The sequence below is a fragment of the Mytilus edulis genome, chromosome 1 (assembly GCF_963676685.1).
Source record: "Mytilus edulis chromosome 1, xbMytEdul2.2, whole genome shotgun sequence".
Classification (NCBI taxonomy): Eukaryota; Metazoa; Mollusca; class Bivalvia; order Mytilida; family Mytilidae; genus Mytilus; species Mytilus edulis.
The window spans coordinates 3,061,749-3,072,057 of NC_092344.1; positions in this window are offsets into that span (position 1 = coordinate 3,061,749).

Consider the following 10,309-nt stretch of genomic DNA (forward strand, 5'->3'; position numbering starts at 1 on the left):
CACTAGCACACTATATATATAACTAATAATATCTGTTGTCGAGATAAAAGAATACAAAATGACCCTGCATTGACTCGCCTCTTATTCATATCAACTTGATAAATGTACGACGTATATATAAGTGTTTTAACTCTATAAATGATATTGATATAGAAGAAAGTTGGTCCTGATTTTGGTTCCCAAATAAACCATATATGTCCAATCTTTTACCAACTTATATTAAATTTAAACTCCAGGAAAAGATACCAAAGCACAAAAAGTTAACACTGCTCAATGAACCGTAAAAATGAGGTCAAAGTCAAATAAAACCTGCGAGACTGACATGTACATCATAAAATATTTCCATACACCAAGTAATTAGACCTATTGCATAAAGTATTAGAACAAAAGACCAAATCTCAAAAACTTAACTTAGACCATTGAACCATGAAAATGAAGTCAAGGTCAGACGACATCTGTCAGTTGGACATTTACACCTTACAATCATTCCATACACCAAATATAGAAGACACATTGCTTATAGTATAAGAAAATCAGACCAAAACACAAAAACCTAACTATAACCACTGAATCATGAAAATGAGGTACAGGTCAGATGATACCTGCTAGTTGGACATGTACACCTTATTATCCTTCCATTCACCAAATATACAAGAACTGTTGCATAAAGTATTAGAACAAAAGACCAAAACTCAAAAACTTAACTTTGACCATTGAACCTAAATGAAGTCAAGGTCAGACGACATCTGTCAGTTGGACATTTACACCTAACAATCATTCCATACACCAAATATAGAAGAAACTTTGCTTATAGTATAAGAAAATCAGACCAAAACACAAAAACCTAACTATAACCACTGAATCATGAAAATGAGGTGCAGGTCAGATGACACCTGCCAGTTGGACATGTACACCTTATAATCCTTCCATTCACCAAATATACAAGAACTATTGCATAAAGTATTAGAACAAAAGACCAAAACTCAAAAACTTAACTTTGACCATTGAACCATGAAAATGAAGTCAAGGTCAGACGACATCTGTCAGTTGGACATTTACACCTTACAATCATTCCATACACCAAATATAGAAGACACATTGCTTATAGTATAAGAAAATTAGACCAAAACACGAAAACCTAACTATAACCACTGAACCATGAAAATGATGTACAGGTCAGATGACACCTGCCAGTTGGACATGTACACCTTATAACCCTTTCATTCACCATATATACAAGAACTATTGCTCATAGTATCTGAGATATGGACTTGACCACCAAAACTTAACCTTGTTCACTGATCCATGAAATGAGGTCAAGGTCAAGTGAAAACCGTTTGACGAGCATGAGGACCTTGCAAGGTACGCACATATCAAATATAGTTATCATATCACTCATAAAATGAGAGAAATTTACATTAAAAAAAATCTCAACTTTTTTTTCAAGTAGTCGCTGAACCATGAAAATGAGGTCAATGACAATGGTCTTCGTAACATAAGGCAAATTGTGTTTATGTGTCATGATAAATGTGTGTCTTAATGGTGATTGAAATTGACTGCAGTACCCCTATTTATTGACATTTTACCTGTTATGTCTGTTTGTTATGTTCACACATCGTTATCAATCTAAAAGAATTTTATACGAAGGTCATACAAGTGAGAGGTTCAGCTAGCTATACAACCAGGTGTAGTCCATTCGTTTGATGTGTTGGAGCTATTGATTTTGCCATTTGATTAAGGACTTCCGCTTTGAATTTTCGTTGGAGTTCAGTATTTTTGTGAATTTACTTTTTGCAGAGACATGTATAACTTTGTATGATTTTTTAAATACCTTATAAAACCTAAAGGTCACAGTAGCTTTAATGGGCTAAAAAGGACACCTTAAGGTTTTTCATCTTATTTACAATGAGTTGTCAGAAGGCATCAATACAATAGTGTTCACGCTGAAATATTTTGTATGCTTCACTGATGCTAGTAAACTAAGTTGGACTATAAGTATCACATTAACTTAACATTATCAATGATCAATGCCAATGGGGTCAAGGTAAGATATTCGAAGCCAAAAAAACATGTACATCTTACACAAAAAAAAGTTGATCTGTAACAAACTTCATAATGCTAGTGGATTCAGTCGAGGATCATGTCAGGCAATGGCTAACACGCGAGAACGGAGGCGTAGATCGTCTTTCCAATGGTTAAGAATGTGGGGTCGTTGAAACAAATCAGAATTAAAGAGGGACGAAAGATACCAGAGGGACAGTCAAACTCAAAATCGAAAACAAACTGACAACGCCATGGCTAAAAATGAAAAAGACAAACAGACAAATAATATTACACATGACACACCATAGAAAACTAAAGAATAAGCAACACGAACCCGAACAAAAAAAGGGGTGATCTCATGTGTTCCGGAAGGGTAACACATGGGTAATAACATGCTCCACAGTCCACATGTGGCACCCGTCGTGTTGCTCATGTTATAAAAAAAACTCCGTAAATAATCTAATTAGGTAGGTCACATTCATGAAAGGAAAAGGGATTGTCGTTACGACGTAAGGAACATATCCGATATCATCTGTGAAACGGTTATTTCATAACGGGCAACCAACTCGTGATGAAAATTTACGAAGGGATGATTTCAACTTCACCATCTGGAACTCTTTATTTAAAAGCTTCCTTGTGAGCAGCAATCCTCTATCAAAAAAATCATGAAAGGAAATACAAGCACGGTAATATCGTATCAATTGAAAGATATATACCTCGTATGCAGGTGCTGCTGGAATGTTGCTACTTAGAAATGAAAAGTTCACAATTGGAAAGTTGAAATCATCTCTGTTGTCGTAAAGTTTTGTTTTCAACCGACCCTTATTGTCAAATTCTAGATATAAGTCAAGATATGAAGCCGACTTAACTGTATCTGTTGCATCCTTTATCTCTAGTTCGATGGGATAGATGCGTTCAACATAGTCAAATTTTGAATTATTTAGCGAGAGAACATCATCTATATAGCGGAAAGTATAGTTAAAGGATATTGCTAACTTCTCATCTTTCTTCCTTAGAAGTCCCTGTATGAAGTCAGCCTCATAATAATAAAGAAACAAGTTGACAAGAGGGGCACAATTGGTTCCCATTGGAATGCCGACAGTCTGTTGAAAAACACGTTCTCCGAACGTAATAAATATGTTGTCAATCAAGAAATCAACGTCTTGATACTGTCAGTTTCAGAGAATTTTTTGTTTAGATTAGAGTGATCCTTTACAAAGTATTCTATTAATCCCTCCCCAGGACAAGATACTTGTATCTACATTGGCCATTCTTTTATTGAAACAAAGAAATACCAACTCTTACATTTTGTCTTTTAGTTTGGAATGTGGAATAATTGTGTAAAGTGTAGAAAAGTCAAATGTTAAAAGACGAAGTCGATCTAAAAATGCACATGCTATATTAATCTTGAAAAGACCGAAATGCTGCAAAGCACCTGTACTTCCTCCACGACAAATATGTTATTATACCCGCATTACATTAACTACTAGATAAATAAATTTCCCATTAAGTATTGACAATTGACTTGGAAACTCAACATATAACCCAACGACACTTTACCAAGGAGGAAATCCTGGATAATCATGTATAGGTCTGTTCACTGTCCCAATAGAATTTCAAACAAAGATGAAGAGCTGGATCGTTTTTCACTGTATTGAAAACCTCAGTTACACGCGTATCCTTACAGACAGCGTTTCAAGTGATCCACAAAATATCTTTCGAAATTATTAACACCAATCAGCAATCAAAAACGGGCTTCAAAGTTATTTTGAAACTACATATTCTAGAGGGGGCATGGATCAGATGTGAATACTTAAAATTGCAAAGATCTATTAGAGTCAGCTGATTAGAGTACATACAATCTAAGACTCTGTAATCTTGCAATAGTCTTAAAAAATTTGACTTTTGTACACTTTACACAAAAATTCCCCATTTTAAACGAACAGACAAATTAAAAGAGTTTGTCCCGCTTTATTTTGTGAAAAAGAATGACCTAACGACAGAGATGGGTCCGATTACTTTCCATGTAATTGATTAAATTACAATTACTTTGTCATTTGTACGATTAAATTTAATTAATGATTACATCATTTCTGAAAGTGTCTGATTAAATTAATGATTACATTGCCAAAGTAATCATGATTACATCTGATTACAATGAATTGAAAAATATAACCATTTGAATGATGTGAATGAATTAACGTTTAATACAACTATAGCACTTTTTAGAAAGGATTTTGTTAAATATATACCGGTATATATATATGACAACTTCATCTATTTAATAAACCACAAAAGTTCACTACATACATACATGAACATTGTGTCACTGGTCATGACCCATTACACTTTACCATCATTAATCTCTGAATTATTTAGACTTCAATTGAATATAGCTTTAAAAAGAGTTTGCTGTTTGTCTTCTGACCTCTGGAAGTTAAAAATGGATGAAATGAAGTTACCAGTTGACAACTATGTCAAATTTTGATAGAATTGTTTTATCAAATTGTAAACAAAATACAAGTACTATAAATCAAAGCATGTATGTCCAGTCCAAGTACATACAAACATTTGCTTTTTCTAAACAAGATATTTGTCAAACTTTTAATTAAGTTTGTGCTAATTAGATAAATTTTCTCATGTCTGATTAATCTCTTATCATATCTATTGTCCTACAGCTATACTCAATTAGAAATTGAAATAAAAACAAACCTTAATTGGTTTCCTACCTATCAATTCAAAGTTGACAAAAATCACAATGTAAACAAAATATTTTACTTCAGGGTTAAAAAAGTATAATAATACTTAAATATAACAATTTTTATCAAATATACATATGAACATCTTTAAATTATGAATAAATGTACAATAACTTTTACTACATGTACTAAGTAAGACAAGAGACATAAAATTGTATTTTATGTCTTCTTTAGGCTAATTAATGATGACTTTTCAATACTGTAACAGTTTATTTTTTTACTAAAGTATACCAATCAAGTATTATGCTATAATAAAACCAAACTATTTTAACATGTTAAATATTTATTAAATAAGAATAACAAAAAAAGGATCATTTATTGACCATAAACACATTTCAAGTTTTTTTCATTGTAATCAGAATGTAATCGAAAAGTAATCAGGATTACATGTTATTTTGAAAAGTAATTGATTAAATTAAATTACATGTAATCAGATTTGTGGCTGATTAATGATTACAATGATTACTTGAAAAATTGTAATCAATTACAGCTGATTAACGATTACAATTACAATTACCCCAAGTCTGCCTAACGAAGATACAAGTATCTCTTCTTAGGGAAGGACAAATCAAAATATGTACAAAACCATTCTGATTCACACAAACAATTCTCCGAAACTGACATTATCAAGTGATTGACAAAAAATTTGTTTTGTTTTTAAGACTTTTTCAACAAACAGTCAGAATTCCCATAGGAAGCAACTGTAATTCTCCTTTTGTAAAGGAGCTAGCATGATTCTTTAACTACTCTTTTCTATATATAGATGAGAGGGGGCAAGGGGTTTAACTGTTATGCTGTTATGGGGTAATTTAATTATTTGTTATCTGTTATTCTGAAAATATATTTACTGTTAGCTGTTTTTGTCTTATTCCTTGTTATCTGTTATAGGACTATTATTTTTATTGTTATCTGTTATTGTGAGATTGTTTTGCTGTTAACTGTTATTGAAAATTGGAATGTTAGCATTTTGACAGCCAATCTTAAGTAGAAATTGAAGAAAATGAACATTGTGATTTGGATTATCACTATTGGGGTCTTTCCATTGGTGATATGGAGGTCACGTATTTGCAGAAGGATTCCAATTACTCTTTGTAATAAATTCCATTGTCTGTGAACATGTTTTTAGATGTAAAATTGTGTTCAAATTATAATTTGTACAAAAAAAGGTACAATTTATAGTTTTTTTTTACTTTGTACACATTTTTCTTATAAATTATAATTTGTATTTTGACTTTGTACAAATTATAATTTGTGATGACAATTTGTATATAAAATTTGACTAAAAATCACTTATCATATGGATTTTTTTTTATAAAAAAAAAGCCTTGATACACAGTATATAATTTTAATTCAATGACCAAATAATAAACGTTATGTTGTACTGTTACACCACTGTCCAATGTTAGGCACCAACTAACATGTTTAACTCCGCCACATTCTGTATGTGCCTGTCCCAAGTCACGAGTCTGCAATTCAGTGGTTGTTTTCGTTTATTATTTTTTAGATAAATCAAGCTGTTAAATTTCTCGTTTTGATTGTTTTTCGTTTGTCGTTTCAAGGCCTTTTATATCTGACTATGCAGTATTGGTTTGTTGCTCATAGTCGAAGGTGGTATGATGAGCTATATTTGTTAATTTCTGTGTCTTTTTGTCACTTTTGGCAATCATACCACATCTCCTTTTGTACTTATTTACAAAATACAAAAATAGTATATCATTTGAGCATGTGAGTAAAATGTTGCCTTTGGGAATTACACGACATCTTTTTCTTTAGCATTCACACTTAGAAGTGCTAATCCTCCTCTGTGTATTTACATGAAAGAGAACCCTGACTATCAATTTTTCGATAGCTTTTTAACTGGTTCACATAATGAAAAGTGAAGCTCAGAAACTGTTGCTGCAAATAAAGATGTGTCTTTAACAGCTTCAAATATTTAATTTCTCGATAAAATATCCTTAAAATAAGTGAATATATATGTCTCTGTTAAGGCCTAGCAATCCATACAACCACTTATATAATAATGTGTACTGACTGTACTGTATTGGTCATGGACCGGACTAATTAAAAAATTTCATTTACTGTTATCTGTTATTGTCCCTTTTTAATTCCTTGTTATCTGTTTTAAGCCAAATCAATTAACTGTTTTGCTGTTATTGGAACCCCCTTGCCCCCCTCATAGATGATGTATTCTCACTCAATAATTCAGTGTTAACCTTTATTGGTTACAATGTTGAATGCATCTATCCAATCAATCTTGAAATGTGGTTAACAACATATAAAGTTAAGGCTGCCTCATATCTTGACCTACATCTAGAAATTGACAACAACGGTCAATTGAGAACAAACTTGACTTGAGATGATTTAAACTCAATTCGTATTGTGAACTTTCCATTTGTACGTAGCGAAATCAAAGTAGCGCCTGATTAAGGATTATATATCTCCCCATTGATAAGATATGCCAGGGCTTCCCTTATGAAAAGAGAAACATTGCTGCAACCTTGCGGCAATCTTTTTAGTTCGCCAGAAGACCTGAAAGTTGTTCACCAGTGTTCGCCGCTAGCAGCGACCTTTTGGCAAACATATGTAAAAGTTTGCCGCAAGGTTGCCGCAAACTCTTAACTTTCTTAAATTTGAAAGAACTTTGTAAACAAACTTTAAAGGAGTCCTAAAGTTTGCTGGAACTTCGCCGCAAACTTTATAGCATACTGAGCATGCTCCCTGCACTAAAATCAGACTTCCTGCTTCTTTGAATTTGAAATAGGAGGGAGTTTTTAATGTTGGTGTTTTCATGTTAAAAGTAAATGGATGTTTTATATGATAGATGTCTGAGTTATATATGATTCAATTAGTTCCTGGAACAGGCCATGCATCATTGATTATCTCTTTGTAAGTTAATTTAGACAGTTTTTGCAAGTTAATTTTATTTGCAATAAAAATTGGTACAAAAATTATGTCAAAGAACCCCCATTTTGAAATAACGATTGTGTTACACTCTTATTGCCCTTAGAGAAATATCATTACAGTTGTAATCTTAAACTTTGTGGATAATGATGTTTTGCAGGAAAGGTCTTTAAAACAATTTGCAATTCTATATTGTTTAATCACATTTGTCAGATTTATATTTTAGATATGATATTTTATGCTTAATGTTGTAATGCCTTAATCATGTTAATCCCAGTTTCTTTATAATTGGCCTTATAAAGACAGATCTCGGTTCTTGATTTTTTCATACGTATGAATCTGTTAAGAAATTGATCAGCTCATTCTGAATTATGCACTGAGTAAATTAATAAATATACGTGTACCTACATTGTTTTTATTGTGGTCACAACTTTTATTTCTCTCTTTCACATTTCTTTAAAAATGTTATTTGATCAGAAGGTGAGCAGGTTAATATCAGTTATGTGTCATAATAATTAATTTTGATCCACATGCATGACATGTGCATCATTTTGAATAAGACGTATAGTTTTGAAAAAAATTAAATGTAAAGGTAGTCATAGGGCATCATTATCACTTGATTTGCCAGAAGATCACCGCAAACTATATAAGGCTTTGAAAGTTTGCTGGAAGTTCACCGCAAAAATTACCAGAAGTTCGCCACAAACTATATAAGGCTATCAGAGTTCGCCAGAGGTTCACCACAAATATTCGCCAGAAGTTCACCACAAACTATATAAGGCTATCAAACTTTGCGGCAAGTCTGCCGCAACCTTCATTTGCATGGTAAAAAGTCGCGGTGAAGTTGCCGCAAACTATTTGCAGCAACCTTACCGCAGTGTTTGCGGCAGTTCGCCAGAAGGCTGATTTTTCAGTAAGGGTTGTATTTCCTATCATGATTTCCTTGATACACGGTTGTTGCTCACAAAGAACCTATTAAACCAGGAGTTCCAAGTGATGACGTTGAAATCATCTCTTTAAAAATCTTTATGCCACCATGAGTTGGTTGAACATTATGAAATGTTTCACATATAACGAAGGATATGTTCCAACTGTCCTAACCATAAAATCGCCATCCTTTTCCTCAAAGCCGACCTTCTGAAGTACTTATCACCTGATTTTGTACTTACACACAAGCAACACCTTCCAGATCATCCTCTGTTTTTGGTCAGGTGGGATTGATATTGCTCTGTCAGTAGTTTTCTATGTTGTATTTTGAATACTGTTGCTTGTCTTAGTTTATTTTTATTTTTTCCATGGAATTGTTTATTTTCAAATTTGAGTTTTAATGTCCCTGTTGGTATCTTTTGCCTCTTTTGTAGTATCCCAGAAATAGACATGATAGACTTTCCAAGAAAAACGTTATACTGACTAATGAACAATGAAAGGTCAAATGATACAGATTATGTTCACCTTATAGTCATTCAATACACCAAATATTGGTGACCAATTGCTTATTGTAGTCGAAATACAGACCGCAAAAAACAAAACTTCATTTTGAACACAAATCCATGAATATGAGGTCAAGGGCAGATGAAAAAGAGGGACGAAAGATGCCAGAGGGACAGACAAACAATAATACTCATGACACAACATAGAAAACTAAAGAATAGGCAACACGAACCCCACCAAAAACTAAGGGTGAAACCTGTAAGACAGATATTAAAACCCTGCAATCATTTCAAATACCACATACTGTTTAAAGTATTTAAGAATTATCACTGATCCATGAAATAAGGTCACAGTCAGGACCCATATACTAAATATATCCATGATTACTCATAGTATGTGAAAAACTAACATGACAAATATCTATTCTATACAGTTCTTAAGCAGTGGCTGAACCATATATATAAGTTTAAGACTAATCTACATAATCTGACATACGACCACATATTGAAACTTCATAATATAAGGCATCTGCTCACAAGGTATGAATCCTAGGTTTCTTGCCTTCTGAATTACAAAGCTTTATAAATATGGTTTACACTATTCTGAGACTTTTGACACAGCAGAACAAACAAAAACAAACTAAGGTAGATTCGACTATTGGTTTTCCCGTTTGAATCGTTTTACACTAGCAACTTTGGGGCCCTTTATAGCTTGTTGTTTGGTGTGAGCCAAGGCTCTGTGTTGAAGGCCGTATATTGACCTATAATTGTTTACTTTTATAAATTGTTATTTGGATGGAGAGTTTTCTCATTGACACACTTACCACATCTTCCTATATCTATAAGATAGGTGATTTTGTTGCTGTATCAGCAAACTGTGAATTTTTTTAAGATGTGATAATAGTTTTGTCAAAGTTTGAAGGGATATAAAATAGAATTAAAAACTAAGAACTTGATAATGTAATTCATAAAATTGATAACATGTATCAAATAAATGAGATGTCTGTATCTCTAAAATCAAACATTATATATCAAATTTATATTTTATTGAAAACCCCATTTTTCTATAAAATTTCTAAAAGGTTAATATATAACATTTTTCAAGGTTCTTATCTTCAAGGTCTATGCTTATTAACTAACCAGGATGCAAATCTAAAAATGTACAAATTTGTATTA